The sequence below is a fragment of the Phaseolus vulgaris genome, chromosome 11, assembly GCF_051622355.1.
Source record: "Phaseolus vulgaris cultivar YP4 chromosome 11, ASM5162235v1, whole genome shotgun sequence".
NCBI classification, from domain to species: Eukaryota; Viridiplantae; Streptophyta; class Magnoliopsida; order Fabales; family Fabaceae; genus Phaseolus; species Phaseolus vulgaris.
The window spans coordinates 43,382,357-43,396,530 of record NC_143508.1 but is presented as its reverse complement, the minus strand read 5'-3'; positions in this window follow the sequence as shown (position 1 = coordinate 43,396,530).

Sequence of the window (14,174 nt, the reverse complement as noted above, 5' to 3'; positions counted from 1 at the left end):
GTGGTATGAGAGGCTTAGCAACTTTCTGCTATCACATGGTTATGAAAGGGGAATGGTAGACAAGAATCTCTTCATCAAAAAGTCAAATTCAGAAATAATTCTTGTACAAATCTATGTTGATGACATCATCTTTGGTGCTACACAAGATAGGTTGTGTGAAGAATTTGTGGTTGCAATGAAAGGTGAGTTTGAAATGTCTATGATGGGAGAATTGTCTTTCTTTCTTGGATTGCAGGTTAAGCAAACAAAGGATGGGATCTTTCTATGTCAATCAAAGTATTGCAAGGAGATTCTCAAGAAATTTGAAATGGAAAGCTGTAAAGAAGCAAGCACTCCAATACCATCAAGCTGCTATATGGATGCTGATTCTGCTGGAAAGAGTGTAGATCAAACCAAATACAGAGGATTGATTGGCTCTTTGCTATATCTAACAGCAAGCAGGTCGGACATCATGTTCGCGGTGTATCTTTGTGCAAGATATCAAGCAAATCCTAAAGAATCACACTTCAAAGCTGCAAAAAGAATTCTGAAATATCTAAAAGGAACATCAACTGTTGGGTTATGGTATCCTTCTCACTCTCCATTTCACTTAATTGGTTATTCAGATTCTGACTTTGCAGGTTGCAAGCTAGATAGGAAGAGCACAAGTGGCACTTGCCACCTCCTTGGCTCAAGCCTAATCTCATGGCATAGCAAAAAGCAAGCATGTGTTGCTCTCTCTACTGCTGAGGCTGAGTATATAGCTGCTGGAAGCTATTGTGCACAGATTATATGGCTCAAACAACAACTTGCAGACTTTGGATTAAAGATCAGTAAAGTCCCTTTGATGTGTGATAACACAAGTGCCATCAATCTTACCAAAAATTAGATTCAGCACTCAAGGACCAAACATATTGAGATAAGACATCATTTCATCATTTCATCAGGGATCATGTAAACAATGGGAACTATGAAGTGAAGTTTGTGGAGACCAAACTGCAACTAGCTGAGATCTTCACGAAACAACTACCAAAAGAGAGGTTTTTCTTCCTAAGAAATGAATTAGGTATCCTTGATCTTAATAATCTCTCCTAAATCTGTTTTGTTTCTGTTAAAGTCTATTTGTGAAGACAAATAGGGGGAGAATTAATTGGTCTTGTGTATCCTTATCTGAAACTGTTTAATTTTGTTAAAATTTATGATATAAATCTGTTTTCTGCTGCTGCTGATAGAAACAACCGATTGTTTCGAGTAAACAATCGATTGTTTATCAGGTTTTATGTTTTCAATGTGTGAAAAACTAACCTGCTGTTGTAAGAAGCATTGGATGGTAGATATGCTATTTTTGCAGGTACTGCTTCAGATTCAATCAGATCAAACACAAGCATCAGGGATTTGTCTTCATCAAATAGGGGGAGATTGTTGAACCAAGTGGTGTTCAAGCTTTGAAGAATCCAAAACCCTTTGAAGGATGTTGAAGGCTAGGTTGTGCTTGTTGTTGCTGAGTTGTCTTAGATAGGATCTGGGGTAGATTGAGTTTTGTAATCCACTCTTGATTGAATCCAAAGCATAGGCATTCTCAATCTTTTTAAAAGAAAAAGTGTTTTTCAAGCTAAGTGAAAAACAACCTGTTGTTTTGTCGAAACAACCGATTGTTTTATACTTAGGTGTTTCTAGAAAAGATTGAAAAATGTTTTTCAAATGGTTGAGCTGTTAAAACCAAAACACCCGATTGATTTGAAGAAACAACCGATTGTTTGATTTGGTACCATAACAGAAAAATGGTTTTTGTTTTGACTGAGCTTTAAATGATTTTAACTGATTACGCTCCAGTCTTTAATGCTTTGACCAATCTTTAAAGGCAATGAATAGTTTGTTAAGATTTGGTAACAAACATCATCTTTGAATATCTTCAGAAAAACTGATTTGAGTAAGAACAATTAACACAAGTTTTTTAGTTTTTCAAAGAGTTGAGATTGCTTAGAGATTGATATTGATCAAAGTGTGTGAGATAGGATTTCTGTTTGTATTGATTTCAGATTTGCTTCTGTAACAAGTGTAATCCTTGTATCTATTGAACAAGAATCTTTGTGTGTTTGCTGAGAAGTGTTGTGTGTTCTTGAGGGGATCAAGATCAGCATTCTTAGTGTTGGTGTGTTAACCAAGAGAAGTGTGTGTCTTGAGGGGATCAAGGTCACTTTCTTGGTTGTGATTGTAAGTGATCTAGGTTTGATTGCTTAGTGGTGTACCTCATTGGTTTATGAGAAGACTGGATGTAGCTTTGGGTTTAGAGTCAACCAGTATAAATCTTTGTGTGCATTTTCTCTATCCCTTAACTCTTTAAATTCAGTTTTGATATTTGTAAACTGGTATAAACAACCGATTGTTTCTGCGAAACAACCGATTGTTTTGCTGGTGCTGTGCTTTTAGCTTTGTGTTTTGAAAAACTGATTTCTTAATCAAGACATTCTCGAAGTAATTTCATTCAAGGCTTAAAAGTTTTTGAAATCCCTCTTTTAACCATTCACCCCTCTTCTAGTTTAAAGCCATATATTCTAACATCACTGTCTTCCACCACCGTTGTCTTCATTGGTTATTTTATGTGTCTCCATTGGTTCTTTGCCACTGCTAGTCATCGTCACCGCTACCGTTCACCGCCGTTGTGTTAGAATTATAGGCCTTAAGCAAGAGGGGGATGAATTGTTTATGAAAGATTTTCGCAAATGTTAAAGGTAGATAAAAAGACAATGAGGAATCAATCAATTAGAAATCAGTTCAGCCAAGTTCAAAATTGTTTTTAATGTGATTGTAGAAAATCAACCGATTGTTTTTGCGAAACAATTGGTTGTTTATACCAGCAGTGTTAAAAATAAAGCAAAAACAGTTTTAAAAGAGAGAAAGGATAGAGAAATAACACAGAGAGTTTTACACTGGTTCACTCTTTACTAAGAGCTACATCCAGTCCTCAGCAACCACTGAGAATTCACTAAGCAAAAAAAACCTTGATTACACACACAACACACCAAAGTAGTGATCTTGAACCCTTCAAGAACACACACCACCTTTGGAAAATACACCACAGATTTCAGAACAACCTCTGAATCTGCACAGCAACAATTCTCACATAAATACAGTAGTCAAGAGAGAAGGAATGGAGTACACCTGGGTACAATCACAAATTAAAGCACAATTGATACAACACAACCTTATTCCACTCTTAGAAAATATCCAAAGCTTTTAGCAATCTTGGAAGAACTGATTTGAATGATTTCTCTTGAATTAGTTAAGACCAAGAGCGTAAACCAACTTATTTAAACTTCAATCATTTGGTCAAAGCATTTAATGTAAGAGCCAAAATAGTTTAAATCATTTAAAACAGATTAAAGCCACTTAACATAATTCTGTTAAGGTTTTCAAAAAAAAACAATCGATTAAATTAGTTTGACAACAAAGTCAACCAAAGACAAGTTGTTTCAAATCCTTTTAAAAATACACTAAGTGTAAAACAACCGGTTGAATCGAAATTTCAATAGGTTGATTTTTCACTTTCCTTTGAAAAGACATCTTTTTCAAAAAGATTAAAATCAAACCACCTTTGATCATCAATTATAGTGGATTAACAAATTCAACTACTCTAGACACACACACACACAACCAGCAACAAAGATCTTCATGCATTCCACTTGGATTTGAAGACATTAAAGCACCTTGTTCAACACGTTGCTCTTCATCATCATTGTTGTTGAGATTAGGGCACCATGGGCACCATGTTTGTTCTCATTCAAAACATGAACAACTATAATTTTTTTAAAAGTTATTAATTGAAAGGAATAAAACGACTATTTTTACCATAGCTACCGTTTTAGACTGAATGTAACATGGCGGCTAAATAGCCGCCTTCTTTGCTTAAAGAAAATAGACGGTGCGCTGAAAAATAGCGGTCAGAAAGTTGTCATTTTAAGGCTAAAATAATTGTCATTTTTCACCTTTTATGTGTTGAACCAAGTGATGTTCAAGCTTTGAAGAATCCAAACCCTTTGAGGATGTTGAAGGCTAGGTTGTGTTTGCTGTTGTTGAGCTGTCTTAGATAGGATCTAGGGTAGATTGTTTATGTAATCCACTCTTGATTGAATCCAAAGCATAAGCACTCTAAATCCTTTTAAAAGAAAAGTTTTTTTCAAGCTAAGTGAAAAACAACCGATTATTTTGTCGAAACAACCGATTGTTTTATACTTAGGTGTTTTTAGAAAAGGTTGAAAACTGTTTTCAAATGGTTGAGCTGTCAAAACCAAAACAACCGATTGATTCATGGAAACAATCGATTGTTTGTTTTGGTACCATAAAAGAAAAATGGTTTGTGTTTTGACTGAGCATTAAATGATTTTCTGACTGTTTACGCTCCAGTTTTTAATGCTTTGACCAATCTTTAAATGCAATTAATAGTTTGTTAAGATTTGATAACAAACAACATCTTTGATATATACAGAAAAACAGATTTGGGTTTTTCACAACTTACTGATTTTGAGATTTTGAAAGAGTTGAGATTGCTTAGAGATTGAAATTTATCAAAGGGTGTGAGCTAGGATTTTCTATTGTATTGATTTCAGATTTGCTTCTGTAACAAGTGTAATCCTTGTATCTGTTGAAAGAAACCTTGTGTGTTTGCTGAGAAGTGTTGTGTGTTCTTGAGGGGATCAAGATCAGCATTCTTAGTGTTGGTGTGTTGACCAAGAGAAGTGTGTGTCTTGAGGGGATCAAGGTCACTTCTTTGGTTGTGGTGTAAGTGATCTAGGTTTGATTGCTTAGTGGAATTCCTCAGTGGTTTCTGAGAAGACTGGATGTAGCTCTGGGTTTAGAGTGAACCAGTATAAACATTTGTGTGCATTCTCTCTATCCTTAATCTCTTTAAATTCAGTTTTAATATTTGGAAACTGGTATAAACAACCGATTGTTTTTGCGAAACAATCGATTGTTTTTCTGGTGCTGTTGTTTTTGCTTTGTGTTTTTGGCAAACTGAATTTCTTATCATTTGTTTCTCGAAGAAATTTCGTGCTTGGTTTAAAAGTTTGCGAAAACCCTCTTTAAACAATTCACCCCCCCTCCCCCTCTAGTTTAAAGTCATCCATTCTAACATTATGCACTAGTGACCCAAATTCAATAGACAATATTTGTTTGAGGTGGACCCTCCAAGAGAAGAAGAACAAGCTCAAGCTTAGGAGAAGTTTTTAGTAAAGAAGAAGATGATTAAGTTCATGGGGAGCACCCATCAAAGTGTTCCTGAGTTGCATATCTTTGTGAAAATGTGTACCTCAAAGAGGGCATCCAATTCTAATGAGTTGCATACTTTTTCAAATCCTACCACTTCAGACTATGTTTCATGTATCAAGTTGATATGTTCTAAACAATGTAAATATTGATTAAAATATTTTGTGGAAATTTGCTAAGAAAATTTTTTATGTTGCTATCTCTTTTACAAAATCTTATGTTCAAACTTTGTTGTTTTAAGCACAAAAAAATGGAGATTGTTAGAGAAAAAATGTAATAACCTTGTGATTTCACTAAGTGCTTAAACCAACAAAAAATATATCATGATGCAGTTGCACCTGAAAGACGCTGTAAGAAAAGACAATATAATGCAAGTGCATGTGCTTCGTTTGACAAACGATAAGAGCACCATGCAGACTTTCCACACCGTCAGATAGATGTTGATGAAGATCAGATGATAAAAGAAAACAGATTCTAAGTTAACATAAACATAAAGAATATACTTGTGACTTGAGTTTGTATTGTAAATAATGTCTTTGCCACTAGTCACCAAGAGGATCCGTGCTAAAGAGAAGTCAACATTAAGATCTTTTGGAGGTTAAGAAAAAACTACACTACTAACCAACAATCTGAACACAAGCATATTCAACTCTGACTCAACTATCTGACCTATTTGCACTTTTACCATTGTTTGGTCTAAAAGGTTCTACTACCGAAGAAGATAAGTATTTCCAACTATCAGGAAGGTTGCATGAAGAAGAAAAGAACAAATAATGTTGCATGAAGCACAGTCAATACTTCTCAATGTTCAAGCTCTATAGATGATAGAGGAAGAAGAAGACATTCAAATAAGTTCAAAGTTACTCAATAACCAAAAAAGGAAATGCAACAACTACTTAGGCTCCAAAAAAGAAGAATAATAAGAAGAGATATTATTTACTATTGTTAAATCTCTGTCAAATTTTCCTTATACCTTAAAAAGATTTGTAAAAACACTATTTTTGTTTATTCCAACAAACTAATAAAGAAAACATAAGTATTGTATACGTCAAAAGTCGAAAGACGCTATCCTCTCTAATAAATATAAATTGTATCTTAATTATATATTAATAGTACATTAATTATATATAAATATAGTGTATAAATTTATATTTAAAAAATATCACCACATTTTCCATATTAAAGTTGTTGGATCTTACTAAAAAAGAAAGGCTTTAATTGTGCAAAATCCTTACATAGTTAATCGAAGGCAATGGCTTTTATTCTTGGCCACCCATTTTGCTCGCGATGCTTGGCCTCGACGTTAGTCAAACTCTCAAATTATATCACTTGAATTATGCAAAATCGATAGTACTATGTACAATATTTTATGTTGACTTATGACTAAACCTTTATCAAACAATGAGAGATCATGACCAGTTGGTACACCACTAATGTGAAGATTCTATCACATCAACCTACACTTAATTGCTTCCATTTCTGTGAAAATATCTGGCACACAACACTGAAACTTGAAACGACTTAACCCCCAATTAGTCAACACTTAAAAAATGATTAACTAAAGCACATGTGTCCAAATTAGTGGTTTCCTTAACCAATCTGTTAATCTAGTTAGTAGAGAAGTTTGATGATGATGTTTAATTAACAAGTAAACCAAATCATGAAAAGTCTTTGGCGTGCAAGAAACTGTGCTTGTTCCATCTTAACTTTATTTAATTTCAATGTATCTGACTTACCCCATGTTAATTTTGTGCTGACTTTGCAAAATTCAAATGGAAAAAAGCTTAAAATATGTTTGTTGGACATGACATGGAAACAAAACAAGTCAAACACGTTGCCGGGTTAACAAAAACACATGGACCATTGGACATTTGGACCTCAACCAATCAAAATTAACTTCTTGTCTTAATCTTCTTCCACTCTCATACTTTTTTTTTTCTTGTTTAATTTGTTTGTGCTTTCACGAAAGAGAGAGAATCCAAAATCGTTGGGTTTGTACTTCACTTTTTTTTCTTGTATTCTTTCTTTCTTTCTTATTGTTCACTCACTCGTGTGGCTTTGTCCCCCTCCTTCGGTTTTCTCTTTTTTATGATCACACTCATGTGGGGGAGGTCATCACACACTAATTTGTGTCTTCCTTCACACATGTCTTACCCTCTCTTTTCTCTTTTATCTCTTTGTAACTTTGCACACCTCAAGCTTACTCCATTGTGACCTCATATTTCTTCATTTTTTCACAATTGACCTTATTAGAATAGTCATATATTTCACCACGAGTAAAAAATTTGTACAATTTAAAATGGTAAACGTATAACTCAACTAGTTTAAAAGAAGTAATAATTTGTTTTTATCGATTTTTATAACTTTTTAAAAAAAAAGTACTATAGTCCTCCTTTATATGCTAGACCCTTTTAACTAAGTCAAATAAATCAGACAAAAATAGTTAATAAAAATAAATATATTAGTAAATTTAATTATTTTTCCAATTTATTCTTGACGTTATTGGCACTCATTATCTAACTACTTTTACCTCTTCTTGTAATTATTAATACAGAGAGAGAATAATGGTTACACTATTAGAGAGAAATAATTTATCTTAATATCATTTAGTTACTTATTGATTAAAAATTGTGAGACAATTCAGCATATTTTAGTTAAAAATAATAATTAAACATAAATAAGATACACTAAAAAGTTATTAAATGAGAATTAAAATCATTAAATGAAAACTAACTTTAAAAATAAAAATAATTAGTTGTTATATTCTAAATTATATATTATTTTAGATACTAAAAAAATTATTGTTATCTAAATTTGTTTGTATTGATAAATAATTTTTACATTAGTGTCTAATTAGCTACAAATTATTTTGGTTTTATAGTTGGTAGATAAAATTTTAGTAGCTAACTAGATACTAATTTAAAAATTATTTATCAATAATATAAACTAATTTAAATATTAATAATTTGTTTAACATCTAAAATAATATCTAATTTAGTTAATATAGCAACTAATTATTTTTATTTTTAAGATTGATTTTTATTTGATAATTTTTTTTAGTGATAATTTATAAAGTGTGAACAAATAAATTTCTCAAAAAGTCCAGTAAATGATTATTTCTTAAAAGTAATTTGTTACCAAACACTCACGAATAAGGGACACGAGGTTAAATAAGCGTGTGTGTGTATATATATATATTACTTATAAAGTTTACTTAGGGTTTAAATTCCACTAAAACTGGGAGTTTTGAAAGAAAGAAAAAACTTTATGTGAGTATGATGATCTCTAAGGTGAGGTTTGGTTCATATTGATGAGGTTGTTCTTGAAAGAGAAAACATTACTATGATGGAAATTGAAGTTGTTAATGATTGCTATGGGGCGAGGCAGCTCAAAGAATAGAGGGAAATAGCAATACATTAGGGTAGGAAGAAGCATGCATGCAGTGAGGGAATTGAAGGTGGTGTTTAATTAGTCGATTCGTCCGAGATTGTTTTCTTGTCTTGTTTTGGCATTATTTGAGCGATTAAGTGGAGCCATTATCATTCTCTTAATCATAGGTAACCCCTGTTTAGCATCATCGTGACTTCCACGTTACACCACAACCAATGTGTTGGCTTCCAATATTCCACAGATATTATCACACTCCATCCAGCTATCGTAGTTTACTCACTCAAACTCATTGTAAAGAGCAAAATCATCTATTTAATCATTGAAACTAAATCACGGTTTAAATTCATTCTTAATAATAAATGAATTGAAATTAAGCATATGAAATAAGCTTTCATCTTTCTATGCATATTTCATTTCAAAATAGATACTTATATTTCATTTTTATGCATATTTCATTTCAAAACACCATCTGCATGTAAAAACACATTAAATAAATAGTCGTTGTTTTTACATTTTACATTCACTACAAAAAAGTTATTTTTAATGGAGGTTATATTTGGCGCTTGTTTTTTTTCCTGAAAGATTTGGCGTTGCTAACTGATTACTAGTGATTTCTACAAACCCCTGGAAAATAATCACTTTCCAGCAGTTTTGAACTCCTATTATTCCCAGCGGTTTTGAACCCCTGTTATTCTTGACGAGTTTGAACCCTCGTTATTCCCGGCGGTTTGAAAATTATTGTTATTCCTGACGATTTGAAAACTCGCGTTATTCTTGGTGGTTTTGAAAACCCTCGTTATTCCCGACGGTTTGAAAATTCCATTATTCTAGAAGGTGCATATATATAAAAAAGTAGGTAACACAAAATAAAAATGTTGAACCAAAATAGTCCAACGGTTTTCTCAAACCCTATGTTTTTCTTTTACCACCTAACATTAATACACTAATGCCCTTCAACATTTTTTTATTTACTTTTCAAGGTTTCGTAATACTATATAGGTATAATTTTTTCATAATGAAAATATAGACATTGAATTATTAACGTAAAAATTGTGTGTAATATGTGATTAACACAATTTCGTTTTAATACCAAATAATTATATTGATATAAGAAATATATATTACTTACTAATTCATTCATCTTATTCATTAAGATTCATTTAGTGAGTGTTGTTGGAAGGGGTTAAACTTTTGACTCAGGTCATCACCACATTACTATTTAAGAATTTCTAAAAGAAAATATCTATGTATTCATTTAAAAAAGCTATTAATTAACAATGTTAATGATGTTATTAATTAGTCCTCATTTTTTAAATATAGAATGTGAAAAAAACATTTGTATTGTATGTACTCAATCATCTGCATATAGGTACACAAGAGTTCTCAAACATCTAAACAAAAGTTGTTTCTAGAAAGATCAAGGCTAATTGAAGATATACTCATTGTTCAAGTTTCAATATTCTCAGTCTCATCATATAAGCCAGTTTGTGCACTCACTGAGTATTTTCAATTTTTATTTAAATCTTTGTATCATTTTGTTAACCGTCAGAAATATAATTTACAAAAAACAGTTTAGATGTTAAAATTCACTATGGAGCAGCACTAATTAGTCAAGAAAATACAACAACCACTATATCAACTCATCAATTATCGTGAATGACAATAACAAACAATATAAATAGATATGTTGCCAATAAAACCTTGACTTCATTCTTCAACTCCACATAGAATTTATTTGAGTTTGTTCAAAACAGTGATACAAGGCTTTACACATGTAGGGTCGTCCATATTCAAGCCCCTGAACTGAAATGTCCAGAGAATGAAGTTAGTAAATTAAAAATAACAATACATAAAGTATCTTACCCGCAATTCTTTCAATAAAACATCTTGTAGATTATTTCTGCCAAAGTGAGATGACATAACACAACTCTAAAAATAAAGTGGAACAAGTTCACACTTAATCTTAGAATAAAGGTTCCATCAATTAAAACTAAACACAAAATACATACCTCCAGCAAAAGGCATTTTATCTGAATTTCATTTACAATTTTTTTGTGTCATTAGATGGTCTATCAGACAATTGCCTTATTAGAGGGCCTAATCTAGCATTTTACTTTCCAATTACATTCAACAATCAAAATCCAATTTCCCTCTTTCTTAATTTGTGAAGAAAAGAATATTAAACAATGGATCAATTAACATGTTTTCTTTGGGATTCAACCTAGGTTGACCCTATACCACATTAGGAGAAAAACTTGGTATTTTTGTTTGAAAAATTGAACGCAGCTAAGCAGTCATCAAAATGGTGTCGTTGCCAGGGAAATTGATAACTTTCGGTTTTCTAATATTTTACTAGACTAATTGCATTTTGTTAAGGTTTATTTTGTTTTTATTTTCTGTTTTTAGATTGGATTGGTATTTTCTCCAAAATAATAAACTTTTTACAAAAAAATATTATAAAAATTGCATTTTATAACTTATATTTGCTTCATCCTTTGTTTTGATCATTTGAAGGAACAACTTTTGAACCGGATTTGACCTTAGAAACTTGGAAGAAGATGTTGATGCAATAAAAATCGAGAATTGACACTTAAAGAGAAAAAATTATGTAGAAACAAGTAACAAACGATCAATAGTCAACGATTAACTAGCACTAGACGGTCAACTTTGCACTCAAAGAAAGAGTTGAAGTTAGTTTCAAAGTGATCTTTTGGACCCAATTGAAAGATCATCCTTTTGTAAAGATTAGAAACTCTATAAATAGAGTAGAAGTACCACCTAAGAGAAACACTTATACGCTTAGAGACTTAGACACTAAGATACATAGTTAGTTAGCCAGTAGGTGCAGGAGTTTTAATTTACAGTTTTTAATTTTCTGTTGACGTCATGAGTTCCAAAATAATCGATTCAAATTCATCTTTTTCATTTGTATGTTCCTTTTCTCTTTCGAAACGAATCCAATTTAATAAATGAGTTTCAACTATTCGAACACCAAACACCATGTTAAACAATGCTTTGTTATAATGTTTTTCTCTTCAAAATCTTTATAAAATTCTGTTTCGATCAAAAATGAATTTTTAAAGACATGCAAAGTGATTTGGTAATGTATTTCTTCATCCTCAAGAAATCCAGATTTGGGTGCTTCCATTAGTCTCCATGAAAAAACTTTCCTATTGTGCAGTTATATACACCTTGCTTACGCATCTACATACACACTGGTGTACCTTGTACCCAGCAAAGACTAACTACCAGCTAGCCTGCTTAGATATTTGTACGTACTTCTAAGCAACTAGATTCACCAAGTTTGAGAATGATTAGATGATTCCAAGACATGTTAGATGGTATAGACATAAAAAAAACTAGTGACCTCTGATATATTAATTTTAAGAAAGAGTTGTTACAGTGTAAGAAACAAAATTTCCGTGGCGAAAAAGAAGTATAAACAATCATATGGACACCTATTGGTGGAACAGATTATAAAACCAAATTGTGATAAACCACAACAAATTAGTAGGAACACATTTTAAGTATTAATAACATTTAGTACTAAACTTGAATAGCAACACTAATGCAAAATAAGGTTGAAAACATAACAAATCGTAGTTAACCTCACACAAATATCTATAAAATGTGCATGTTCTTATGTCGAAGCAGCATATAATTACAATGTTTAGATTGAAGTTGCAATGTTCCAATATCTGCGCAAATTCATTGTGTATTTCTATTGTTCTATTTAACTATGTTCTACCTCACACCAACAAACATCTTCCTCACAGAATTTACTCTTTGTCTGTAGGTTTTTTAGCATATGAAAGAGTCACACCAGTTAATTTCCCTTTCACACACACACTTAAATTTATTTGGTTGATAAAAAGTATCTCTAGGAATATTTATATATTTAAAAAAATAAGAGAGTTATTGTGCTATTAGTTTTACTAGAATATTTTATTTATTAACTATTATGTTAAATAATTTATCAATAATAATATGATATTTCTTCTGTAAAAAATTTACTTTTATTACGGAATGTATTCTTACCAACTCTTTGGAAATTAATGTATTCGTGGAAAGCTTGAGAAAGAAAAACCAAATGTTATTTTTTAAAATATAAACTTAAGTATAGGAAACATGTTTTTCCAACTTTAGATTTTTAATAAATTAAAACAATTCTCTTCCCAAACACTTTTATATTTATCAACATTTTAAAAATTATCCTTCATTCCAAAGACAAGACTATTTTGGTAAAGTAACTTATTGGATATCACTATAAAAAAATCATGAAATAGAAACTAATTTTTAGAGACCAAAATAATTAGCTGCAATAGTAATTAAATTAGAGACATTTTTAAAACTAAAAAAAAAATAAAAATTCTATTATTGTTAAATAGTTTCTAAATTGGTATCTAACTAGCAACCAAGGTTTTAAAGACCAAATTTAGAAATTAAATAATTGGTAGTTAAAACCTTGATTGTTAATTAGATATCCGTTTAGAAACTATTTAACAATAATAGAAATTAATTTAAAAACTAATTTTTTATTTAGTTTTTAAAATGGTCTCTAATTTAGTTACTATTGCAACTAATTATTTTGGTCTCTAAAAATTGGTTTCTATTTCATGATTTTCTTCTAGTGTATATATTTAATTTATTCTTTTCATATATATATATATATATATATATTTATATATATGGAAAACTTAGTTGAATCACAGCGAGCACCGACTTGAGATATAGTTTTCATCAATTCAAACATTTTTTTGTCTACTAGCAATCAATATTCAAACATTGATTTGTAGAGAGAGTTTAATAGTTTCCACTAAATTCAATATCCATGAATGAATGAATGGAGTAAAGGTAAATGCCAACCAACATGTGCATAAAATATTGAAAATGCAATAGTTTTCACTTTATTTATTAATTATTATGTTAAATAATTTATCAATAATAATATGATATTTCTTCTGTAAAAAGTTTACTTTTATTACGGAATGCATTACCAACTCTTAGGAAATTAACGTGTTCGTGGAAAGCTTGAGAAAGAAAACCCAAATGTTATTTTTTTAAATATAAACTTAAGTATAGGAAACATGTTTTTCCAACTTTAGATTTTTAATAAATTAAAACAATTCTCTTACCATACACTTTTATATTTATCAACATTCAGTTACTAGCTTAAAAATTATCCTTCATTCCAAAGACTGAAGAGACTATTTTGGTAAAGTAACTTATTGGATATATATATATATATATATATATATATGGAAAACTTAGTTGAATCACAGCAAGCACCGACTTGTAGATATAGTTTTCATCAATTCAAACATTTTTTTTGTCTACTAGCAATCAATATTCAAACTTTGATTGTAGGTTGAGAGAGTTTAATAGTTTCCACTAAATTCAATATCCATGAATGAATGAATGAAGTAAAGGTAAATGCCAACCAACATGTTCATAAAATATTCAAAATGCAATAGTTTTCACTAAAAAAAGTCATGAATAGATTTCTACTTTCAATACATTTCTAATATCAACTTGATTCC